Source organism: Balaenoptera borealis (genome assembly GCF_965194805.1).
Source record: "Balaenoptera borealis genome assembly, contig: HAP1_SCAFFOLD_960, whole genome shotgun sequence".
Lineage (NCBI taxonomy): Eukaryota > Metazoa > Chordata > Mammalia > Artiodactyla > Balaenopteridae > Balaenoptera > Balaenoptera borealis.
Window position 1 is genome coordinate 14,222 of NW_028123247.1, and position 26,973 is coordinate 41,194.

Here is a 26,973-nt window from a genome sequence, read left to right on the forward strand (position 1 = left end):
CCGTGGCGCCGCCCCCGTGTCTCGCGCTTCAGCTTGGCCCGCGCTTTTCGCGCGTCGCCTCCGGGAGCGCTCGCCTAGTGAAGAAGCTCAGGGGAGAGGCGCGGCCGCCAAAGCAGGAGTGAGAGTGACTTGACGCCGGGAGGGAGACCCCAAAGAGGCCTCAGCCGCAGAAGGCCGGAGTCCTGGCCGCTGTCGGCCTTCCCCGAGGGCTTCGACCGGGCCCCTCAGGCCGCGCACCGGCTGAGCGCCGCCCGCCTCACGGATCCCGTCCTGCCTCGCCGACCCAGTCGCCCTGGTGAGACCTTTGAGATAGTTGCCACACCAGCCGTCGCCCCCCCACCCCCCGACCGTTTCTTTCACGTGTTTCTGACGTGGCTGGCGGGCTTTTTATGTTCTGCATCACTTTACGTGTCATAAGTTCATTTTATATTCTCGATAACCCTATGGGGCGGTCATTATCCCCTTGTTACAGTTGAGTAAACTGAGGTACAGGCAGGTTCCAGAACTTAGCCCAAAGCCAGAGGGAGGGAGGGAGGTGGGGGATGCACCCAGGCGGCCTGGCCGCAGAATGGCCCTTACAAACAGTGTTAAATCCACCTGTTAAGTGGTGTGTGCGTCTCTGAACCTAAATGATCTGTGAACGAGGAAGAATAGGAAGAGGTAGATGTCAAAGACATACGAGCATGAGAACATGACCTTGTTTTAATCCGAGGAATTAAAAGAACGTTGCCAAGATGATACTTCTAATGCTCCGTGTACCACCGAAAGACAGTTGTCACACCGTTCACAGCTGCCACACTTTGGAAAACACCCAACCTAATAGTTTTTCAGCTGATAGCGTGCACTGTATGCCGAATTCTTATGCTGGGTATCCCACGTGTATTATTTTATTTAATCCTCATAAGAACTCTGAAGAAGGTATTTGTTTGGGAACCTGAGGCCCAGAGAGGTTAAGGGACTTACCAGAGTTTACACAGCTAGTAAGTGTTAGAGCTGAGGTTGACCAGAGAGCTGACACATGAATAAAACATGGCCATGCCCTGGCAGGTTTTCTCAGAAAGTCATGATAATGTGGTAAGTGGTTATAGAAACTTATTCATTCGCATGTGCATGTGAAACGCTGGGCTAATCTCTGAGCTACACTAGCGCGTAAAAACACATGACCTCCCTTTCCTGGAGCTGACATTCTGGTGAGTGCCATGGCAGAAAGAAAATGATGATGTGATAGAGTGACTTTTAGGGTTACATTAGATAAGGTGATCTGGGATGGCTCTTGTCAGATGATATTGCCAAGGCTTGAAAGCTGAGAAAAACCTGTTGGATGAAGGGTTGGAGGTAGAGTGTACTAAGAAGAGGGAATAGCAACGGTAAAGGTCCTGAAATGAGAACGAGATGAGTTGTCATAGAGTTTACCAAGTGGGAACAACAGAGGTGATCCCATGTTATGGGTTGAATTGTGTCCCTCCAAAATTCATCAGAATTTTGTTTCAGAATGTGGCTGTATTTGGAAACAGGACCTGTAAAGAGGTGATTAAGTTAAAGTGAGGCCCTTAGAGTGGGTCCCAATCTAATCTGACTGGTGTCCTTATAAGAAGAAATTTGAACACACAGGGAGATACCAGGAATGCACATGCACAGGGGAAAGACACAGTGAGAAGGTGGACATTTGAAAGCCAAGGAGAGAGGCCTCAGAAGAAACCAAACCTGCCTGTGTCTTCATCTTGAACTTCCAGCCTCCAGAACTGTGAGAAAATAAAGTTTTGTGGTTTAAGCCACCTGGTCATACTGTTTTGTTATGGGAGCCCTAGCAAACTAATATGACACAAAATTAGGTATTGATTACAATTATAATAAGAGCCCTACATGAAAAGTATGGGGCTCATGAGAGGGTATAGCAAGGGCACCTAAACCATTCTGGCCTGGAAGAGGGAAGGACTCTTAAAAGTGGGACATTTAAGTTGAGATCTGAAAGGGGAGGAGTTAGCCTGGGGAAAGGCCTTCCAATCATTTAGTTTTGTGCCTCTGTAACTCCGATATATCCACAGAAAACTTTTCATCTTGCAAAACTGAAACTCTACCCATTGAACAATAACTTCTCATTCCCTCCTCCCCTGGTAACCACTATACCACTTCCTGCCTCTGTGAATTTGACTTTTCAGGATTTTGAAAGAGGTTCTGTGGAGCAAAGGTGAAGAAGTGATCCATTCTGTAGTCTGCATCTGGGAAACAGAGCTGACTATGAATATGATCTTGAAGGATAGGCACATGTCTTATCAGCTTAAGAGGAAAACAATTCTTGACAGAAGTAAGAGCATATGTACACCAGCTAAGGATGCTGGAAGCTCCAGACCTTCCCTCTGGACCTCTGTTGTTACCAGTCTGCTTGCACACTGGATTCTGATTCCTTTTCCTGAAACATTGGCCTCATCATGGCCACTGACCTACTCCACAATTTACAATGACTGTCATTGTCTGAGGGATGAAGGTCAAATTCTTCAAACTTCAAACTTCTACATTTTTATTTGACATAGAAAATACTTATAATTAAAGCTAATCCCCAAAGTCTCTTTCTAGCCATCAAAATGTAATAAATGAGAAGTGATTTAAAAGTAATAATGTAATTTTAACTTTGAATTAAACTCCCAGACAGGGAAGATAACTCCTTGATCTCTCTATGCTATTGAATTGTAGAATACAGAGGATTGGTTTCACACTCAATAATGTGTTAACCTGTTTTAGTTACCCAGCCAAGCAAACATCATTTTGGGGGAAGAGATATTTTCATAGGTCTTCACACAATTCTGAATCCTTCATAATGGAATTTGTTGGAAGTGTGAAAACCTCCAATTCCTTCCAGTTACTAAATCCATCAAGAACACATCCCCTGAGTCTCTTCAATCTTGGAGCTGATCATGTCTAAGGCTGTGCAGCCCAGTACAGTAAGCCTAGTCATATGTTGCTACTGAGCACTTGAAAGGTGGCTAATGTGACTGAGTAACAGAATATTTAAATTTAGTAAATTTAAAAACTATAGCAGTGTAAAATATTTTCCTGTTATACACATTTCATTGTTTTGGAAGGACTGCATTTCACTTTAGCCTTGCAAATTTATTGCCTGCATTGAGATGGGCTGTAAGTGTAAAATATATACCACATTTCAAAGACTTGAAGAAAGTAAAATATTTATATTTTTTATATTGACTACATGTTGAAATACTGAGTTTGGATGTATTGGTCTAAATAAAACCTAGCATTACAATTAATTTCATGTTTCTTTTTTTAATGAGGCTGCTAGAAAATTTAAAATGATATATATATCTTGCATTTCTTTTTCTTCTCTTTCTCCTCCCTCCCTCCCTCCCGTCCCCCCTCCCTTTCCCCTTTCTTCTTTCTTTTTCTCTTTTTCTGTTAGCTTTTGTTCTTTTGTTCTTTGCAAGTACCAGAAATTGACAATGGCTTATTACATAAAATGGGGATTTATTAGAAGGACATTTCTAGTAGTTCATAATAAGGTTTGAGAACAAGGACAAGTTAAAAGCACAGAAACCAGGGCAGCCCAGGTATCTAGGAAGCAGGAACTAACTTAGTGCCACTGCAGGAATGGTGAGCATCAGGTGATTGCTCTTAGGACACTCAGTTTTTCAAAGTCAAGGAGAGAATCTCATTGAGTCTTAACTAAGAGAGGGCAGGACCTGATTTATAGTCCCTTTAGGACTATACAAAATGGGGGAGGGTAATTCTTTAAAGAGAAATTGGGTGCTATAACCAAAGAAGAGAGAATCATTTTACAAGCCAAAACAGCAAAGCCAAGGTTAAGTATCTATTTAAGGCAGGAAAGAGGAGAGTTCTGTTGACACAGCCATGGAGGACAAATAAGGAGCATCAGTTGGGAAACTGACATACAATATCAGATCTCCCTTTCTCACAAAATGTGTTCCCTCTTACTACTAAATCTTACTACTTTATGACTAACAGTCATAGACTCCTATTTTTTTCTGCCTTCTGCCTTTTTCATTCTTTAACAAATATTTTTAAGCACCTCTTATGTTCCTGGCCCTTTGGTAGGTGGTGGGGAAAATACCCCTTCCCTGATGGTATGCCACAGACAAGGATACAGGTCTTAAATGCTGTCAGGGATAAGACTTATGGCAGGAAACCTAATCTGGATTTGAGGAGCTTGGAGAGCTTTCCTTGGGGAAGTGACACCTAAGCTGAGACCACAAGATGAATTAAGTCTATACCAGACAAAAAAGGGAAAGGGGCAGGAGTAATGAAGGAGAATTTAATTCAGATGGATGACCTCCCTTTCCTGGAGCTGACATTCTGGTGAGTGCCATGGCAGAAAGAAAATGATGATGTGATAGAGTGAGTTTTAGGGTTACATTAGATAAGGTGATCTGGGATGGCTCTTGTCAGATGATATTGCCAAGGCTTGAAAGCTGAGAAAAACCTGTTGGATGAAGGGTTGGAGGTAGAGTGTACTAAGAAGAGGGAATAGCAACTGTAAAGGTCCTGAGATTTTGATTCGGGTTGCATTGAATCTATAGATCAAGTTGGGAAGAACTGCCATATTGACAACATTGAGTCTTCCTATCCATGAACATGGACTATCTCTCCATTTATTTAGTTCTTTGATTTTGTAAGAGTTTTGTAGTTCCCTCATATAGATCTTCTACATGTTTTGTTAGATTTATACCTAAGTATTTCACTTTTGGGGAATGCTAATAAAAATGGTATTGCTGGAGATTAATGTGAATTAAAAGAGATAAGGCTAGAGTGCTAGCAAAGGTAAGATCACAGGGTGCATTTTATGCTCTGTTAAATGGCACAAACTTTATCCTACGGAACTTGGGAACCACTGATTACATATATTTAAAATTTAAATGGAATAAGAAGACCTCAGAAAAGAAAAAGAAAACATTTCAAGTATGAAGAGAAATAAGAGTTTAGTTACATAGCAGTCATGAGCAGGGCGTTTCAATAATAATTAATAGAAAAAACATTTTAAGTTTCTGTGTATCCATTTTTAGTTTTATTTTTCTTGTGTACGTGCATTTTCTAATATGCATTTTGGAATGTACACTGATTACGTATTTAAAATTGATAGCTTTTATCAAAAAATGTAAAAGAAGATCTTTGCAAATAAATAATAGTTACTTAAATATAAAGGGCGAAGTGTAGTGATTTCTTTTAGTCCATTTTTATTTACTTGGAATTCAAAAATGGCCTGACATACCCTAAGTGAATGACTTATCTGCCTAATATTGGTAGATCTCCAAAAATTATATTAGTTCTCTGGGAACTTCATAACTATTTGGCAGTCTATTTAACTTTACATATCAAATACATTCTTAAGATAAATTTATCTTAAAGATACATTTCTCCATAGAAATAATTTAGGGAATGAAAATTTCATGTAACTGCCAATTATAAAGGAACACCAGAGTATAAGGATTTTTAAGATGACCTTGACTAAGCTTTTAGCTTTCCTATTTTCAACTGCTATCTTATAATATTTGGAGTATGCACCCCAAATTTTGTATTCCTTCATTGGTAAAACTTTAAGAACCGGTTTTGACTAGTCAGGTCCCAATAGATATGAACTGTTATAAGCATCAATGTTAGAAATATAGTCAATTAAGAACTGGGATTAAAACTAACTAAAAAGCTGTAGTGATGCAAATTTCCCAATGACTGATTCATACTTCATTCCACAAAAGCAGAATAAAAATTTAAAGACAGGAATAAAGTAGTTGTTCAGCTACCAGATCACATCAGCATTTTGATTATTCAGGGAGAACTTTTACTTGACTGCAAATTGGTCTTCTTTACTTCCGAAGTATGAACAATCACTATCACATATAATATCTACATGTTTAATCCTTGACATCTGCATTTTGTATTTGAGCTGTGTATGCCTGTGAGTGTGTGTGTGTCTAAGGACGGACTTTGGCACATTAATTTAGCTAGTTGAAAACTTTATTCATTTCTATTTCTATTGTACTAACAGACAAATTGGTTGCAGCTGGTCACAATTGCTTTTGAAAAGGATTCAATAACATACTGTTTCAAATACAAATGTATATAGTTGAGCAATGATTAAACAACTGTACCACTCTATCCATTCATAAAGTATTTACTGTGAGCATCAAGCAAAGAGAAATACGCATATACTAAAATTCTGAGTTTTATCTATACTGTTTATTAGATAGGTAGGTAAATTTGTGTGGCATCTGTAAATGAATGAATGTCAATACTTTTTCAAAACTTCATGCTGATAATGTATATATAACTTTGGTAAAAAAATATATATATAACCTTTCCTATTTTCATTGAAACTGAAACTCTCAAAAACCCCCCAAAACCCCACAGGCTTATTTGGCAGAAGTTGACAAGCTGAATCTACAATTTTTCTCAAAGGGTGAAGAAACTAGGATAGATAGAACAATTTTGAAAAAGAAGAAAGTTTAAGAACTCACACTAGTTTATTTCAATGTCACTATAAAGCTACTAATCAAGATAGGTTAATATTGGTGAAGCATAGATATGTAAATCAGTGGAACAAAATATAAATTTCAGGAGTACTCCCAACAATGATGAATTGACTTTTTCTAATTAATAAACTTTACTTTTGGAACAGTTTAGATTTATAGAAAAAGTAACCAGATAGTACAGAGAATTCTGATATGCTCTCCACCTTCCCCACGCCACATAGTTTTCCCTATCATTAATATCTTGTAATAGTATGGTACATTTGTTATAACTGAAGAACCAATAATGATACATTAGTATTAACTAAAGTTCATGATTTGCATAAATGCTCACTCTAAAGTCTTGCTATGAGGTTGGTGTTATCCTAAAAACAAAAGCAGAGAAAAACAATAGATGTAACAAAACTACAATTACAGACCAATATCCCTTAGGAATATAGACACACAAAAATAACAAAATTGAAAAAACCAATAAACAAAAACAAAAAATTTCATCAAAATACTACCAAAACAGATCCAGCAATGTATAAATGAATTGAACACCATGACCAAAAGAGCTTCAAGTATAGAAAAGTTTCAAGATTGGTTCAACCTAAGAAAATTGATCAATGTAATATACCATATTAATAGAATGAAGGAAAAAAACAACAAATGATCATCTCAATTTGATGGAAATAAAAAGTATTTGACAAAATCCAACACATTTTCATGATAAACTAAAACTAAAGCCAGGAATAGAAGAGAACTTTTCAACCTGACAAAAACATTTATGAAAAATCCATAGCTAACATCATATTTAATGATGAAAGACTTAAGGATTTCCTCCTAACATCAAGAACAAGACAAGTATGCCCATTCTTACCACTTCTACTCAACATTGTACTGAAGGCTCTAGCCAGGGAAATTAGCCAGAAAAAAAAGAAATAAACGGCACCTGATAGGACAGAAGAAATTAAAACACTCTATTCAAAGATGGCGTGAGCTTGTATATAGTAAATCCTCAGTAATCCACGGGAAAAAACTATTTGATAAAAGAATTCAACAAGGCTGCAGGATACAAGATCAAGATACAAAAATCAACTGTATTTCTTACATTGGCAATAAACAATCAAAATTGAAATTAAGAAAACAGTTCCATTTACAATAGAATCAAAAACAATAAAAGCCTCAGAAATAAATTTAATAAAAGAAATCCAAGGTTTATACATTGAAAACTATAAAACATTGTTCAAAGAAACTAAAGAAGACCCAAGTCAATGGAAAAACATCCTGTATTCATGGACCTGAAGACTTAGTTTTGTTAAGATGTCAATAATCCCCAAATTTATCTACAGATTCAACACAATCCATATCAAAATCCAAGCTTCCTTTTTTGCTGAAATTGACAAACTGTTCCTAAAATTCGTATGGAATTTTTGGGACCACTGAGAAGCCAAAGCAAGTTTGAAAAAGAACAAAGTTATAGAATTCACATTTCCTGATTTTAAAACATTACTACAAACACACAATAATCAATAGGATGTGGTATTTTCATATAGATAGACATATAGATTAATGGAATGTAATTGAGATTTCAGATGTAGACCCTTACATTTATAGTCAACTGATTTTTAACAACAGTATAAAGACAATTCAAGGGAAAGCAGAGAATATTTAATAAATGTCTGTGCAAACCAGATCTCCACATACAAAAAGAATGGATTTGGACCCATACCTCACAGCATTTACCAAAAATATATCAAACAGATCAAAGACATAAATGTGAGATCTAAAACTATACAATTTGTAGAAAATGTAAATGCAGATCTTTGTGACCTTGAGTTAGGCAATGATTTCATAGATATGAAACCAAAAGCAGAACAACAAAAGAACAAAATAGATAAATTGTACCACATCAAAAAAATTTTTAACATGTGCTTTAAATTATACTCTCAAGAAAGTATAAAGTTAACCCACAAAAATGAAAGAAAATATATGCCAGTCATATATCTGATAAGGGATTTGTATCAAGAGTATATAAAGTACTCTTAAAACAAAACAATAAAAAGATAATATACAAAGGATTTGAATAGACATTTCTCCAAAGAAGATAAACAACAGGCACATGAAAAGTTACTCAATATCTTTAGTTATAAGGGCAATGTAAATTAAAACCACAACAAGCACCATTTTACACCTACTACTATAGCTCTAATCAAAAGGTCAGAAATAACAAATGTTTGCTAAAATATGAAGAAATCAGAACCCTCATATATGCTGGTGGGAATTTTAAATGCAACAGCCACTTTTGAACAGTTTGATAGGTCCTAAAAAAATGTATGCATAGGGTTGCTAAATGACCTAACAATTCCACACCTAGGTATACACCCAAGAGAACTGAAAACATATAGCCACACAAAAACATGTACACAAATGTTCCTAACAGCTTTATTAATAATAGCCAAAAGCTGGAAGCTATCCAAATATTCATCTCTTGATGAATATATAAACACAATGTGGTATATTGATGCAATGGAATATTATCCAGTCCTGAAAAGGAATGAAGTACTTAACCAAACTACAATATGGATGATATTCTTACACCGATACATACAGATAAATATATATATATGTATATATATACATATATATATCTAGGTCTATATAGTTATTTAGATATATGGATATAAATGTACACTTGGTCATAAAGTAAAATATCTTTTTCATTGTGGGGTCAAAATAAAAAACATTTGAAAATCATTGTTATATCCTGGCTGGTACAAAAAACAAAACACAAAAAAGGAATAATATTCATGGCATGTGAAAATTATAAGAAATTCAAGTTTTAGATTCCATAAATAAAGTTTTGTTGGAACGCAATAAGGCTCCTTTATTTACATACTGTCTATGGCAGTTTTTGCATTACAGTGGCTAAGTTGCGTTATTGTAACAGAGAATGCACAGCCTGTAAAACCTAATATTCACTCTCTGTTCTTTTATAGAAAAAAACAATTTTTAAACCATGGATTAGACAGTAAGTACTTGGCAGGAAAATGAAGGAAAAGGTAGAATAATACTTTGGGGAGTCTCTATAAGTATATGTGGATTTTAAAAATAATCAGATAAATTTAATTGTGAGACTTGAAACAACAGAAGACAGCAAATTTTAAAAAGAAGAATTCAGTTATTATTGCACAAGTTCTTGGAATGTTAATGGTTAATTTTAAAATAATAAACACAAAAGGATAAATTTACAGTTTGTGTAAATATATAGATTTCTTGAGCAACTACTGTATTCTGAAAATTGTACTGAGAGAAATGAATAGGATCTATGCCTCAAGACTTATTTAATATGGTTGAAGAGTCAGTACTTGTCATTCACTATTACTCATAATTTGTAAATTTTGATAATTCCCAGGGACTGCAATCACATGTACTGGTATTTGAGGTATGGAGTTACTTCCCCTTAAAACCAATAATCCCACTGAATTTCAGATTCACTTTACTATGTTGTTCTATACAAATGACTAATTTCTAATTATATGAAATAAAAATTATGGACAGAAGCCTATGAGTAGGAGTTATACACCCATATTCCCAGTAAGACTCATTCCCTGATCCAGGGGCCAAAGGAAGCTAAGTATTTTGAATAATATCGATTATGGTTCCCAATTTCTCAGTGACCCCTTCCTTCTCATGCTGTTGACTAACTTCTAGCTCTTTTGAAAGTCAGGATAGTTGTGGTCTCAGCAGGAAACATTTATTCCAAATCTTCTTCTCTGGTTCTGCCTTTCCAGGTTGGATGGAGACAGAGAAAAAGAGAAAGAATCCAGGAATCCAGACGATCTGCAGAGAACACTGTATTCTGTGCACATGCACAGGAGGTACATGGTGGCATAAGCCCTGGACTGGGAGGCAGGAAAATCTGCGTTCAGCTCCCTGATCATCATCTAACTAGTTGTGTAAGTTCCTGCACATTTAATTTCTCAGGACTTTAGTTTCCTACTGTAAAATGAGATTATGGTAAATGGTCTATATTTTTTAGCTTTAAATTTATTTTTGAGTTGACCATAAAAATATAACCCTTATGTTTTAACACACTTCATAAACAGATTCAGAGAATGTAACTTATCAACACCATAGTATACGGCATATGTGATAATGTTACACGGAGAAGTTTCTGCACATTGTCAGCTTATAATTCCAAAATAGTATTAAATGAATTGTGAAGCACTGGTGGAAGCTTTATAAGTATAAATAAAAGAGCTTTTATAAACAAAGGAATGCATTGTGACAGGCTTGAAAGATAGGTTAACATAGGTCAAAATACCTAATCTGAAAGATTAAGTTTACTATCTTTAGACAATGATCATATTAGATGAATTTAGTTAGGGTTTTTTCTATTATCATCCATAGGAATATAAACTTTACTGTAATTTCTTGGTTCTAATTAAAATGGAGTACAGTCATCCAAAATCCAAAGCTACATTTAATCATCTGAGCTATTCTTATTGTTTAAGGCATTCTGAGGTTCTGAGATCCTTGATAATAAACTTCTTAGGAATAAAAGGAGAAATATTAGCTTCTACATTTTAGAAAATTTGCTTCATGTTAGGCTATAGGAAAATTACTGGTATACATAATTTTCCCTCCATTGAACTGCAACCTTAGGTCATAAATGCATGTTTTATTAATAGTATTAATATTGACTAGATAAGTCTATATAATTAATTTGCATGCTTAACTATTCCCTCCCATCTTTCTCCAAATTTTGCATTTTCCCCCCTTATGTACTACTTTGAAACCTTCATTAATCTTCATGATTTTTTCTTTTCTATAATCTTTGGTTGAAGATTTTGGTTCTTAATCTTTAAGAACTGTACCATGATATCTAAGATTGTCCATCTATTCTACATCATCTTATATTTTTTTCTCATGTACCTTGTTTTTAAATCCTTTTATTGCTTGCTACGTATTTGACCTAGAATATAGCTTAAGTAAGTACCAACCTCTCTAACTACTAAGACATTTACTGCTTTTATTTGAAAATATATAAGAAATTTCTCTCTTCAAAACAGCACGTTCATTCAAATTTAAAACCATGGAAAATGCTAAATTTACACAAGTCCAATAAAGATGCAATGTTGTAAGTCCTATGAAAAATATGAATCTGATTTTGTAATGTCATTAAGGAAATACTATCACAAAAACAGCATCAGGTGTGGCTGCAAGGCCATTAAAAAAGTAATATGCCAGGAAACATTTTTAGTAGTTTCATTGTCTAAAGTTAAATTGAACACTTAGTCATCTTGTGCCAGTAATAGAATTGTTCAATTACTCAACTAGAAATACTTATATATATGTATACACACACATTGCATAGTTTACTGTTGTGCATTTTATTTTATGCTAATTATAGCTCAATAAAACTGATAAGAAAAAATATATGAAATTACTGGAAAACTAAATGAAATTAAAAATAATAATATACTAATTGTTAAAAAATCGCTGTGTAGTATAAACTTAGGAAGACTAATATCAGGTAGAAATTTCTTTTTTTAAAAAAATGGAATTTCAAAGACAAAGGAGTCTTCCACAAGACATTAAAGCAAATGAAAGATAGGATTATATCTATGAGAGGGTAGTGAGATTTACAGAGGATAATACAAATGTTTAATTAAACTTTTATTTTACCTAAAAAGAAGTGAACCCACATATTTACTAGGTACTCATTATTAGCAGTTGACAGAATCGAATAAAAATAGTGTTATAATTTCTGAACTCAGCGTAATACAATGATTAAGAACAAGGTGTCTGAGGTCTGGTGACTTAGTTTTAAATATTTGCCCCAAATTCCCTAGCTCTGTGATTTTGGACAAATTATTTAATCTCTCTAAGCCTCAGGATTTTTATTTATAATATGGGAAAAACAGCAATACGTACTTTTGGGATTTGTGGTGAAGAGTCAAAGACAAAAAATACATAAACTACTTAGCACTGGGTTTGTTGAGAATAAAGGCTAACATATTTTTAATGGAAATAAGACACTGTGTTAGGTTGGGAAATGTTTACTAGCATAGTCTGTGTAGTAATATGATGAAACTGTATTTTTAAACATATTGCTTCACAACACTCCTCTATGCTAGGAAGCGATAAATGTAGCAGTGGGGAAAAGAAAAAGTAAGTAATTTCCCCATTAAGTAAAGTTCATATCAATGAAGAGGTAAATTTCAGTAGAAACTATAATATCTCTTGTGACATCAACTATGTGTGTTTTCAGTGGTATGATAGCCTCTTCCTTATGAATGATATCTAGGCCATGTTCCTTAAAATCCCTCTGTGCAGTAGCCCAGTCTGATAGAATGAAAAATGAATGTCAAACTGCCATGAAAAATAAGAGTAGTGAAGAAAATCTGAGCACTACATGCACTAGGTTTTGCTTAAAGGGCATATAGAAAATAATTTGACATAAATATTGATATGTGGAAAACATTGATATGTGGGGAACTGTATTAACACAAAGCATCAGACATAGGGCTGCTAGATTTAAACAATATTTTGCTTTAAAAATGAGAAAAAAGAGGAAAATTCTGAAAAGGGAAAAAAAGCCAAAGCAGAAACTGATCATTTTGGAAAAGGTCAACAAATAGTGCAAACAAGACCCATGGCAGACTCTGAAATTTCCCATATGGGAAAGCCATTCGTATGTGCAGAAGTATCAACAGCTTTGAAGTTAAGTAAGAAGGATAATTATTGCTTTAACTAGATACATCTCCAAATGAAATCTAGGGTGAAATGGAGCTATTCCTTGCCATAAATTATAGGGACATAGTTCTCCTAGAACTCATGGTTCCTATGACTTATTTTCAGGTTGCTTCACAGAAACAGATTGTTGAATATACTTACTCATTAGCAGAGGTCTCAACAAGTCAATTCCACAAAATAATAAATACACAGAGAAAAAAAATAAAAGAGTAAATTGAGTTTCAATTTTTAATGACATGCACATCCAACTTAGAAGATAGTTAACCATGCCCTAAAAATTCTGTGATTTCTTGATATCATTAATAAAGTCATACTCAAATAACATTTTCTCATTGAAATTGTTGTTAACCTGTCTTTTCTTTCATCATTACGTATACTTCAATGCCCATCAGGAACCCTGCTATCATCCACATTTTATAGTCATGGTGAACAGATTATATGGCAGTGGAAGATGATATACCATATACCAGCCTCCCTCTCCCTACTTTATTAATATATCGGAGACTAAGCTAGTTCTGACACATTAGCAGGCTCTCAGAACACATATAGGTTACTAGGTAGGTGAACATTAGATCTGGTGATTCTTCTGGCATGTCAAAGCTTCTCTTTAAAGGCTTATTCATCTAAGTTTTCTCTCATAATCTATTTATAGGACTCAAAAGAGACTTTGATCAAAAGTAGTTGGATCATATCTTTAACAGTGTGAAAGTTAGATTTATTTTTTACATCTGCTAAACTGCTTTTTCATATACACTCCCCCAGTGACTTTCACAAGCATCACTCCAGTGCATATACCAGAGACTTCATGCTGCACATACTGCTCCTTGTGCTTGAGGCAGAGATTCTACCACTAGGAGTCCTACTCAATCACTTGATAAGTATTAATATGTCAGCCATGAGAAGGCCTAAGACCCTTGCCATTAAATTCCAGGTTGTTTGTAAGGCACTATAGGGGGATGTATATCTTTTAAAGAATATGGGCAATATGTACATCATCTGAGTTAAATGAACACCATTTATACCCACGGATATTAGACATGTAGAGCCAGGAATATTAACAGAAGAGCTCTTATTAGATGTCAGAGTAACAATTGCCAAGTACCCCTGTAGTAGACCATTATGCCATAGTTTCCTGAAAATAGCCTCATGTCTTAGTTTCTTTCTTAGCTCTCCATTTTCCCCTTGTGAGCTATCTTCTATTTATTTGACACAGTTTATGTAATCTATCTCTACACTTGTTCTTGCTCTGTTGTCAGATATTAAGTGGCCTAAGCCACTTGACCTCCTAGTTCACTACACCCAACTTGCGACTATCTTATTTACTTGGACTAGTTTGGAGTATTTACTTGATTATTTACTTGGATTATTTACTTTATCCTGACACGACCAGTTCCATTCACCTTCACTTATTGCCAAGGTCCACTTTTTTTAATGTGGTTGATTTTTATCTATATTTCACAAGAAATGTTGTAGATTATAATTCATGGGGTAAAATGTGGAGTCTGAAAAGATCATGAAACACCATGGAGCATACCCAAAAGAGGAGAACAATTTTAGGTTTATACTGCTTCTGTGAAGGAACACTCTAGATCTTAATTGAGTTCACCCTAGGTCTTAAATACAAAGCCAGAGTTCCATGAAGAATGTCAGGGATACTGTTCACAAAAAAGGGGTAATGTATGTAGCACAGTCTGTCAATTTCACACTCTATCTCTTTGGCCTACACCTCAGGTAGTTTTCATAGAGGACTTAGACATACCAACAACTTCCTGCATCTCTGCTCTGGAGAGATCTCTGGCCATGGGAAGATGCTAGGCAGTCACACAAGGCAAGCTTAAAGTGCATGCAAGGTAATTCACTGGAGCTCCTGGAGTCCCAGGGGTTGTAGGTAATTTCTCCAACTTTTATTTGCAGGGCAAGGGGTTATATGTAAGTTCTTCAATTCCCTGCCCCTCAGTAGTCAAATTCTGTGGCATGTTTTGCACAGTGTTTTAGCGGCTTCTGGTGATATTAATCCCAATTGCCAACAGGGGTAACTTGCTCATTAACTCATCTTCTATTGACTTGACTCCATTCATTTCTCACTTCCCTTCTTTCTCAAGTAGTTCCAGGGTTCAACTCACAAAGAGATTTCTTGTATCTAAATTCCTGTGTTAGTATCTATTTATGGAAGAACCCAAATTAAGATAAAACATAAGGATTTGTTCCCCAAATTGATCATATTTATAGTTCATGTAGTCTAAATTGTTACCTAGTACTAGGTACTTTATTATTTTGACCTCTGCCTCAAGAGGTTAGAAAAGTAGTTGGAATATACTTGTTTAAATTAATAAGATACCATGTATCTCATACTAATTATTTATATATATTTTGTTGAAAGACATTTAGTATTTCCTCTTAGCAGTTTAGAAATTAAATTAAGGTTGTACCAGATTATCTTCACCCCATTGGTCTATAATCAGATAACAAAAGGGATCTGATTGTCAGTCATACTCACACAATATCAGAGACTTTACCTGATGTTATGAGTTGAATTGTGTCCCCCCCCCCCAAAAAAATATGTTGAAATCCTAACCTCTAGTACCTCAAAATGTAGAGACAGTGTCATTGCAAATGTAACTAATTGAGATTTGGTTATACCAGAGTAGGGAGGCCCTTAATCAAACATAATGAGTGTTCTTATAAAAGATGGCATGTGAAGACACACACAGAAAACGCCATGTAGTAATAAAGGAAGACAATAAAGCTACAAGCTAATGAATGCCAAGAACTGCCCACAAACCATAGGAAGCTAGGATGAGGCAAGGAATGATTCCCTTATGTCTCTACCAACACCTTGATTTTAGACACCTACCTTTGGAATATGTTTCTGTTGTTTTAAGCCATTCAATTTGTGGTACTTCGGCAGCCCTAGGAAATTAATATACTTACTATCAAGCTATATTTAAGAATTCAAGGATCCTAGTAATCACAAGGCACAGGCAAATAGAGAGAAGTCCAGGTCAGGTACTGTAGCACTCCAGGTCTTTTCTTTCCATATCAGACACACTTTGACCAGATTAATATAGAAGTATCTAAGAAATATATGGAGCCACATTCATAATAGAGAAGGGAGCCCCTCAGTCATCTCCATTTTATACTTAAATATTTAAATAGCTAATGTGATTTTTCCAGGGATCCATGCCACATAAATTCATGGATTCCAAGTGTATTTACTTCAGGCACACTAGACAAACTAGGTAAACCCTGCTAAAACGATTCCACAGATAACAACTCTCCTATTGGCAAAACCATTAAACAGTTTGTCTGCAGATCTGTCATCAGCATGTTTACAAGGTTTGATAGAGCTTTTCCCCCCAGCAAAGGGATAGAGGAGATTCCTGACCTGCTGCTTAACCATTTTTCTTCCAACATAATAAAAGTATATTTATAATGTTTTAAACTTATTTTTAGCTCTCTGTAGATTTTCAAGATAAATTATTGGTTAATTAAAGGAAATTATAAGGAAGATAGTATCTGCTGTATTTCTGCTGTATTCAAACTTTTTTATATTATTGTTTTTTAAATGCTTCATCTTTAGTCTTAGGGAAACATATGTTAGAAAGACATGATTTTACCACGCAGTCACGTAGTCTTGAACAAGTTACTTAAACTCAGCTTATACTTTCTAAACCTGAAATGAGAATAACTAGTCCACAATTAAATTTTAATTATCGGGTACCGTGAATCTCACTATAAATGCACCATATATTAGTCCCTTCTTTCTCACCTTGGTCTCATCGCAATAATTTCTAGTGTCTCCACTCTGTCGTTTTAAGGTATACTTGCTGGATTGTAGACAGTATTCTCAGTGTAGATACTTCACATTTTGGTATTGTGTGTTGTTTTGTTTTTAGGAATAAATTTTCATAGTGCTTTAGATTTAAACTGAGAGTGAATTTCAATGTCTTCTTTGCATGCTATGTTTAAAAAAGTGGGAAAAAGCATTAAAATCTTCAAATATAGCTTTAAAATGTTGTTTGATTCATGTTTAAGTACATATTAGAAAGATGCAAAGCAATATAAATAGAAATTTAATCCTGGGGATAATAAAGAAGGGCTTTAATTATTATAACAGATGATATGAAATTTAGATAGGTTGATATATTTTATATATTTAAAGTGTGCCATTTATAGTTCTGGATCAGAAGAGTGGCATCATTTTTTAACAAAAGTTAACTCTTGGGTAAGTATCTAGCTGGGATATAATATATCTATTTCATATGTTTAATATAATTTTTTAGTTTAAATTAAATTTCAAGTCTGCATACCACAGCATATGTGTGAATACATAGTGTTCATATAACTGTGTGACTCACAGAATTTTCACAAACACATCAGAGCCAATTTAGTGGCTTTCTCTTGGGCTATAGTCCTCAGTTACACCCTGAATAGAATTTAAACTCTTATGCTGTGTGTCTTTCTTTAAGTCAACATACCTATCCAATAACTCTCCAGGGATAATCACTTCTGAATTCTAAGAGTAGAGATTAATTACAACACTTTTTGTACATTATAAATAAATAATTATTAATAAATACTCTTTTGTACCTGGCCTTTTAACTCAAGATTATGTTTGTGAGGCCCCATCCATATTTTTAAGTGTAGTCACTGTTCTATGTGGAATGTTTTGTTTGTTTATTTTTGCCATAGTCTTTTCATGCTTGACTCATTCTTATCATTCAGGTCTATCATGAAAAGATGTGATTTCAAAGGAGATGTTTTTAAATTCATCCTCCTCCTTCCATTTGACTACTTTACAGTCCTTACTGTACTTACTGTTATTGGAAATCATTTTGTATACTTACTTTTTATAAATAATTTATTGAGGTGTAATTAACAAAATAAATTTCACATATTTAAAGTATAATTTTGACATAGGTATACACCTATGAAAACGCCAAAACTCCTCCATGAAAACATCATCTTTGAGGGGAGATAGTGATAGAGAAGGAACATGCAGGGAAGTTCCAAGATATGGATATTATTCTGTTTCTTCATCCAGTGTTGACTGCATACTTGCCTTTGTAGAGTTTCACTGAACTGAATACTGATTGATGATTTGTGCACTTTTTTCTAGTGTATGTTATATTTCAATTTTCAAAAATTATGCTCTGATTTGTCTTCAATCCCTATGCTTTCTTTACTTGAATCTTAATGTCTATTTTTGTGCAGTTCTTTTCTATACAAAAGTATTTTTCACATATTTATGAATAAAGACTCAAATCTTCCAGGCATTATAACAGACTCATGGAACTGCATGTTTAACTAACTCAAGGGTTAGATTTTCATATAAACAGCAATCTACTGTTAACCTAACTTAAAGCTGCATGATCTTACGTAGGAGTATCAAGAGTTAAAAGATTTTTTCCTGATTTATAAACTGAAGATTTCAAGTGACTAAAATTCCCTTAAAAATAATTTAAATTTTAGACAGTTTTTCTTTAAAAGACATACTAATTAGATCTCTAAAAAAGAACTAAAATACTGGTTATATTTTTCTTGCAAAATTCCTTATGTCTCGTGAAGAAATACCTTATGTTTCAGCATCCACTGAGTTCATAAACACCTCCTGAATGTTTTCACACTATGTAATTGTGTCATGTGAGAAAAGCAGTCCTTTTCACCCTTAATTGTCTTCTAATGTATGCTTACCATATGGCAAGCTGCTGAGTATAACAAAACAGTGATGCTAATGCTCTTTTATTTTATAGAAATCTGACAGTAAATAAGTCAATAATAATCGTAGGCATTCTTTAAGTAGAAGGGGTGTCTCCTGTCACCTCTCCAGAAAGACTACCAAAATAACCCACTGACTGAATATAGATTTATTGCTTACTGCAGAAAGGCAGTGAACTATCTTGACAGTTTTAGGAGTACTTGGAACAGAAAGGTCAGGACAGGATATTTATAAGATTTGGGGGATCCAATTAAAGGGGGTCCTTTCAGTGAGAGGGTATACTTGAAATTGGGTCAAATTTGTAAAATAATAATTTATTAGTAAGGGACTCAGTTGGGATTGTCGAAGTGAGCCTTGATGAGCCCATCTGAGAAGTCGATGGCTGTGAGAAGAGACTTGTACTTCAGGAGAGCTAGTGAAATATTCTATGCTTTGGGTGTCTGGATTTTCATGAAGTACTTAGAACAAACTTATCTGTAAATTAACCTTCTTGGGTAAGAGTTTCCTGGAAGAGCAAAATAATGTTAATGCAGACTGTTGGACAGTAATGTTAAAACAGACACTCAGCTTTCATTTCTCAAGGATTTTAAAGAAATTTATACTGAGAAATAGCTTCACCAATTATTAAAAATGCTCAAACTTACCACTAGTAATATGGTATAGTCCTTCCTAGAAATGCCACATGTTTGAGATGCTGAGAACTATATAAAATAGTAACTTAGTCAATAATATGAAAAAATCAAATAATTTAATAGTTAAAAGCATAAAAGCAGTACTAAGTACATGTAATGAAAAAGCACAAAATAATTTTACCAAAGTGTTCCTTGTAATGATTTTCATCATTTTCTCTTTCCAACATTTTATAAATTTTGTGATATTAATTATTTTAAAATATAGATCTTGTCTTCAGAAGGTTGTTTCCCATATTTACTTTTGTCTATGTATTTCTCCAGTTTATCATCTTTAGAGGTATCCATTTTTTTCACATTTATTTTACTTAAAATAGCAATGCATCTTACAAGTTAAGGTATTTAAAAATTACTATCAATCTGGCAGCACATGTAAAAAACCTATTTTCATTATCAGACTCAGTGGTGTTAAATTTGTTGAAATATTGGTATGTAGGTATATTTTAACATTAAATATTCAGGAATTCATTAAGTAATATCATGGATAAAATTTGAGGTTATCAGTCAGTGTTTATGGAACGAGTAATTTCAAATGCAAATTGATAATTATAGCTCAAGTAGCACAAAATACATTTTTAAACTAAAAATTATTTTAAGAAGTTAACATCAATATTTTTATTCCAAATATTATATGGTTTCTGAATTATGAGTTTGAGTTTCTTAAGTTAATCCATCAATTCTAGAAAAAAATATCCATTATTGGATCCTTTTTCGATTGACCTTGGCCTTAAATTATGTGCTTAAAGAGATTTCAGCATTTAAATGCTCATTGTAAATTAGATTACTGAAGCACAACATAGTGTCTTATTTCTGAGCAATTATTTTTTCCAAGTTTTCTACAGGAAAATTATTATTAGCACATTCTATTTTCCAAATAATTTGTCCTTCAAATTTACTGAGTTTAAGTACTTTCTTTATTAGTTTGCTTAATCATTTCATTCATCTTACAATCTAAGTGGAAGATACTTGAAACCAAAGGACTTAACTATATCTATTTGAGGAGAGATGACGGCTAGCTCAGTTCTCTTGGGTGTGAGCTCTGCATCAGTCTTAGAGATTATTCCCTCTAATATTCACTTGAAATGGCTTTTACAGATAAGCAAATACCAGTAAAGAAATTCCAGGAATTCATTAGTTTGGTCTTCATGAAATAAATACATTATGTTTTAGACTTCAAATACTCATCTCATGCTCAAGTATAAAAATGAGTTTTTATCACCTCCTATCAGATGAAGACACATTTTTCCTTTTATTAATATGAGCAGTTGAGCTTTGACTCTAATATGTCTATTTTAGGATGTATACACAGCAGATAGTCTCAGCATATCTGTTCTATATTTATGTCTCTTCAAAGTTATCCAAATATTGTCACAGTGTATTTAACTCAAACAAATAGACATTTAAAATAAAATTGAATAGTAATTTTATAAATATTATGCTTAAATAATTTACAAAGCCTTAACTAATACAAAATTTTTTTAAATCAAGTTTTAGGCTTTAACTTGTCTAAATTCTGTTCTGTTTCTCTCCTCTGATTATGATTATAGAACATAAATTCTGTGGAGGGTATGTAAAGCATATAACTTATATGAAAGTTTTGTAAAAGGTTATTAAAAAAAACTCAGATAACAGAAATACAGTACTGCTGGACAAAGAGAATCAGTCATACTGGTGATACAGAAATTGGCAGTTATCACAAAAATGTTAGGACTAGTGATATTTGAATTTTAAGGCATTTCATTCAAACCTATCCTCTTAAGATTATTGAGGGACAACTGCAGCAGTTTTCAAATGGCTTTTCCCCCTACAGCCTGTTTTATATACTATCTTCTGAAACAGTGCTCATTATACCACTGACTATTGTAGATGCTGAGTAGTTTTCTAGTGACTGGAAACCTAAGTACAAAGAACCAGTAAGGAAAAAGTATATAGCAACAGCTTACTTTTCCAGACACATTTCTTCAATTTCCTTGAACCCAGTTCTTCTCCTCTGCATTATTCAAAGTCCACAAACATACCCATCAATTCTCAGACTTGCTGCTTTCCTTCAGCACACAGTAATTTACATAAAATCCTACACTGGCCAACTGAAACCCATTTTGCCTTCACTTGCCATCTTACATGGCTTCTTCTATGCATGCATGCATTCCTTTATCACACAAACGCTTACTGAGTGCCAGCTATGTATCAGGCACCATAACCATCCTAAGTGGTTAGGATTTAGATGCATCAGTGAGCAAAATTGCCAAAGATACCTGGATTTGAACAGCTGATATTCAGGCTAGAGTAAACAGAGAATAAACAACAGGTATGATAAACAAGTAAATCATAATTATTAAGAAGGTAAAAAAATTCTATGGAAATTCCCTGGCAGTCCAGTGGTTAGTACTTGGCACTCTCACTGATGGGGCCCTGGGTTCAATCTCTGGTCAGGGACTTGTTGAATACCTCTGAATTAGCTGTTGATTTTTAAAGAAAATATCACCCACAAGCCACACAACGCAGCCAAAAAAAAAACACACTATGGATTTATATATATATAAGGGAAAAGTATAAGTAGGAGAAGGAGTGCTGAGGGAGGGAGGAAGCAGATGGAATTAATAAATCTGGATGTTCAACGCAGGTCACTGAAAATGAGACATTTGAATAAAATACAGAAGAAAATAAGGATGTTAACCACAGGAAGAGCTGGGACCGTATCCATGAGGAGGGAGCTTGCCTGGAATGCAAGAAAAGGCATATAGGCCAGTGAATCTGGGGTTGAGTTAGCTTACCAGGGTACTAAAAGAAAAAGCCAGAGGGGTAGGAGTGCAAATCTACAGACCAATGAGTGAAATGGGGACAAATGCACAGATTTATCAAAGGAATGAAGTTATCTGAGTTATATATTTAAGGGATCATGTAGGCTTCTATGTAATTCTTTGGGGAAAGGAAGGCAGGTAGAAGCAGTAAGGTATGAGGAGCTAGGAAGTTACTGACATAATCAAGAAGTTCCATTACCCCCACAAGAAGAGAGATATTTTGTATATAATGGGGAAGATGAAGAATAGTGGTACTGTAAATGTTTGGACAATAAAGCCAAGAAGATTTCTTCTATGAAATTTTCCCAAATTCTATAGATACACACTTCTGTAACACTTGTTTCATATTGCATTACAAAATATATCCCAGCTCTTATTTTTCTAAATATTTTTGTCACAAGTTTGTGTCTTACAAGGGCAAGAAATATCTAATGACTTGTTGAATACCTCTGAATTTGCTTAATATTTTGAAGAAAATATTACCATAGAATATTTTTAGAGCAATTGAAATTAATACTATGTAAACATTTCTGAAACACAATGTTTTCAAAAGTATGTGTATACATAGAAACATATATGTATATAAATATATACATACACATGTACATATACATGTTGGGGAAATGTATGTATATATATACATATACACAGATATGTATATACAGATATATATATATATATATATATATATACACACACACACACATACATATATACATGTATACGTGTGTATATATATATATATATATATACATATACATATTGTTGGGACATATAATTTTTAAAAAATCTCTTCCCAACCTAGAAAACTTCTTCCATATACGTAGAAGAGAAAGAAAACAATTTTACTGTTGAATAAGAATTAAACCAGAATGTGATGTACATCACAGGTAATCCACTAAGAGATTTTAGAGACAATTTTTATATAGCCAAATGGCCAACCATCACATATATGTTCTCAAGATAAATAATAAATAGTCCTCAAGTAAAAGGATTTCACAGCACTATAGGTCACACATAATTCATCTGGTAATTGGAATGACCATCTGTGTTAGGAAATTGGTTTTATCTAAAGGAAAAATAAATTTCTCATATCTTTATGACACTAATGTCATACCTAAGTAGTTTTGCAACTTGGAGAGAGGCATCTACCCAAATTAGGCTCCTTCCTTCTCACAGAAACTTGGAGATAGTGGGGCTAGCTTCCTTGAAGATTACACTTCAAACAGATGGCTCCCAGGTCCTTGAGAAGGCATTCCTGGATCTTAAAACTGGCAATAAGCTTAATTAGCTTTTACAAGATTTATATATATTTCAAAGAGACAGTGAAGAGTTTACACATTTTCTAAAGTAAATGAGCTCAGAAAAAGGAGGGGAGAAGTCTCTTATTTATAACAGGAGAATTAAGCATTTCATTTTTATTTGTATTTGCTCTTGTGGCACACACACAAGCACACACAAACACATAGACCAAAACATAACATTGTGTTACACTAGCTCCTTCAAGAAACAGACACCAAGATAAGATTAAGTGTGCAAAACTTTATTAGAAAAAATGAATGTGAGAAAAAAAGGAAGGAGCTTGGAGAGCCATGATTCTGAGATGCAAGTCTGATCTCAAATGCAGGAGTGAGTGAAAGATGGAAGAAAATTTGGGTGCAAGCATCTTAGACTGATCTCAAGTGCTAAAGAATTGTCATGGAATCTTGGAGTCAAAGTCATTTATGAGGTCACAGGATTTCCTCGGACAGGCCTACCATAATATTCCTACCATGCTCAGGCACTGGCTTGGAATAGCTCATCAGAAATCTAGTTGAGGCACAAACATGGTAATGGATTTCAGAATGCAATAGTTTGGAACGTTGCTCAATGATGTTTGCTGTGGTCAGAGATCTGAGAGGCATATTCTCATGGCCACAGCATTCATATATTCATTTTTCATACCATTTTGGAAAATCCTTTGAACATTTATATATTTTTTAGGCTTGGGAATCTGGATTCCATGATAGAGGTTATTCTCATTGCCAGATTTTTTAATCTGATTAGTCCAAAAAATGATAGTTGAAAGAATACTTGTGCCCTGAAGATATTTAGTTTATCGTTTATGTATGTTATATGTCTACTGAGAAGAGTTACTTGAAAGTCACGATTTATTTATTTATTTATAAAATAAACTTATTTATTTATTTATTTTTGGCTGCGTTGGGTCTTCCTTGCTGCGCACGGGCTTTCTCTAGTTGCGGCGAGTGGGGGCTACTCTTCCTTGCGGTGCGCAGGCTTCTTATTGTGCTGGCTTCTCTTGTTGTGGAGCACAGCCTCTAGGCACGTGGGCTTCAGTAGTTGTGGCACGCAGGCTCAGTAGTTGTGGCTTCAGGCTAAGAGTGCAGACTTAGTAGTTGTGGCATACAGGCTTAGCTGGTCCGCAGCATGTGGGATCTTCGTGGACCAGGGCTCGAACCCGTGTCCCCTGCTTTGACAGGCAGATTCTTAACCACTGTGTCACCAGGGAAGTCTGGAAAGTCACTATTTAGAGTCAAGGAAAGTATCTGCTTTATTGGATGCTGTTGCAGAACAACAGTTTTCTTGATTATCATTTTTTATTCACATTCTTTTTTGCCCAAAACCATCACTTTAAATTTGTTCTACCTGGAAACATAAAGTAAATCTTGAATCTCTTGACAATTACAAAATCCAAAAATCTTTTAAAACTGAATGTATTTGTCAGATTAATGCAAAAATCTTTGGATGGCAAAACCTGATGTGTATTTAATGTGAACCTATTTAGTGTTTTTGTTTATGTCACTTGTCGATATTAATGTTTTGCTACACAAATAGTAATGTGTTTGTGTTAACTTTGCAAATTGTCAACTTGGCTTGACTGACCTATGTTTCCCAGAATTCCCACCAGTGGTTAGGACTCGGCCCTTTCACTGTGTGGGCCCAGGTTTGATCCTTGGTTGGGGAACTAAGATCCCTCATGCTGTGCAGTGCAGCCAAATTAGAAAAAAAAAAAAAAAGAAGAAGAAGAGCAGTTTAAAAGAAAAAAATGGATGAGCCACCAAAGGTGTTTCTCCACAGGATTTGAAGGGCAGAAGTGAAGCAGCAGCCGTTTTGTTTTTGTACTCAAGAGGTCAGGACAGAGACTATTTGTTGACTTTCCTCATTGGCCTGTGGCAGCTGCCTGGCCTGAAATTAAATCCACTTTTCCCAGAATCCTCCTTTCGTTTCTCTACTTCTGGGTCATATGTGCATTTATCTATATGATAAAAGATATCAGCTTCTTCTCTAAGATACTCTCTTCATCAAGGATGAAGGCCGTGTGAACTGACTTTGGTTCCAGTCTATTCTCATGGGTTCTTCTTCCGTTTGTGGGTTCCAGCTTATCCTGGCTTTCACTCACGTTACATTCATTTTTAATTCCTAACTGCCTGCCTTGTGAACTTTAAGCACATATAAAATAGGAAAGTATCACACTGTTGAAACAGCTCACAGAATTGTGTGAGGTCAAATCTCTGAAACAAATTCCTGCAAATATGTATGCATTTAAGTAGCAACACAAGTGATTCTATTTCTCTGATTGAACACTGACCAGTACAGAATTTGGTATCAAGAGTGGTTCCAAAGAAACATAATCTTAATTCATTCTATGTTACCTGTAATTGGGTCTCTGATCTTATTAGATTTAAATATATTAATACCTATGTTTTCAATTTTAATTGAATTGAATTTTATTTTTTTCCCCTCTGGTTGTGTAGATTTTTAAAAAAATTTTATTGTCGTATAGTTGATTTAATGTTGTGTTAGTTTCTGCTGCACAGCAAAGTGAATCAGTTATACACATACATATATCCACTCTTTTTTAGATTCTTTTCTCATATAGGTCATTACAGAATATTGAGAAGAGTTCCCTGTGCTATATAGAAGGTCCTTATTAGTTATCTATTTTATATATAGTAGGGTGTATATGTCAGTTTTAATTTCAGAAGGGACATTTATAGTCCACAATATGCAGAGGCAAAACAGTTCTGTAAGTTATCATTTGTAGATATTGTGAAAATAAATAAAGGTAAACCTCATTTAAAATGGAGTCAGGAAGCCCCTGAAGGGAGAGCTCTCATGCACATACCACTCATTGCAGCCTGCATAACCAGTAGGAAGAAGGAAAATAAGACTTTAACAAGGTCTGTTCGTATAGAATTCTCTGTATAAAGTTTTCTCAGTCTCAACTTCTTAACTTTGATGATAAGAATGTTACTTTTCTTCTGGTACAAGGGAGAACATTTTTCACAAGGGAATTTAATCTCCCGCTTTTAAGAAAAAGAAGGAAATGCCCCAGCAGCATTTCCTGCCCCAGCAGAAACGCACTAACCACCACTTGCAGCCAATAAGAAACTGCTGCAATCTTGAACTCTTGTTCTTCTTCAGTGAAATTTCATTCAAAGCAACCCTCCCCAATTTCCTTCCAAAACCTAATAAAAGTAGACCTTCCCTCTGTTTCTTCAGATTTACCTGACTCACCAGCTTGCCTG

General features: G+C 34.6%; 1 long non-coding RNA gene across 3 annotated transcripts in view; it reads left to right on the top strand.

The window, feature by feature from the left end:
• Positions 1-37: 37 nt before the first annotated feature.
• LOC309621756 overlaps positions 38-26,973 on the top strand; it is a 34,316-nt gene continuing 7,380 nt past the window's right edge. For 2 of the 3 annotated variants that reach the window (XR_014240253.1, XR_014240254.1), the window contains exon 1: positions 10,204-10,432. This is a non-coding gene — a long non-coding RNA (uncharacterized lncRNA). Of the gene's footprint in view, positions 296-10,203; positions 10,433-26,973 lie in introns of those variants that run through there. The other variant, XR_014240252.1, reaches the window with a different exon arrangement.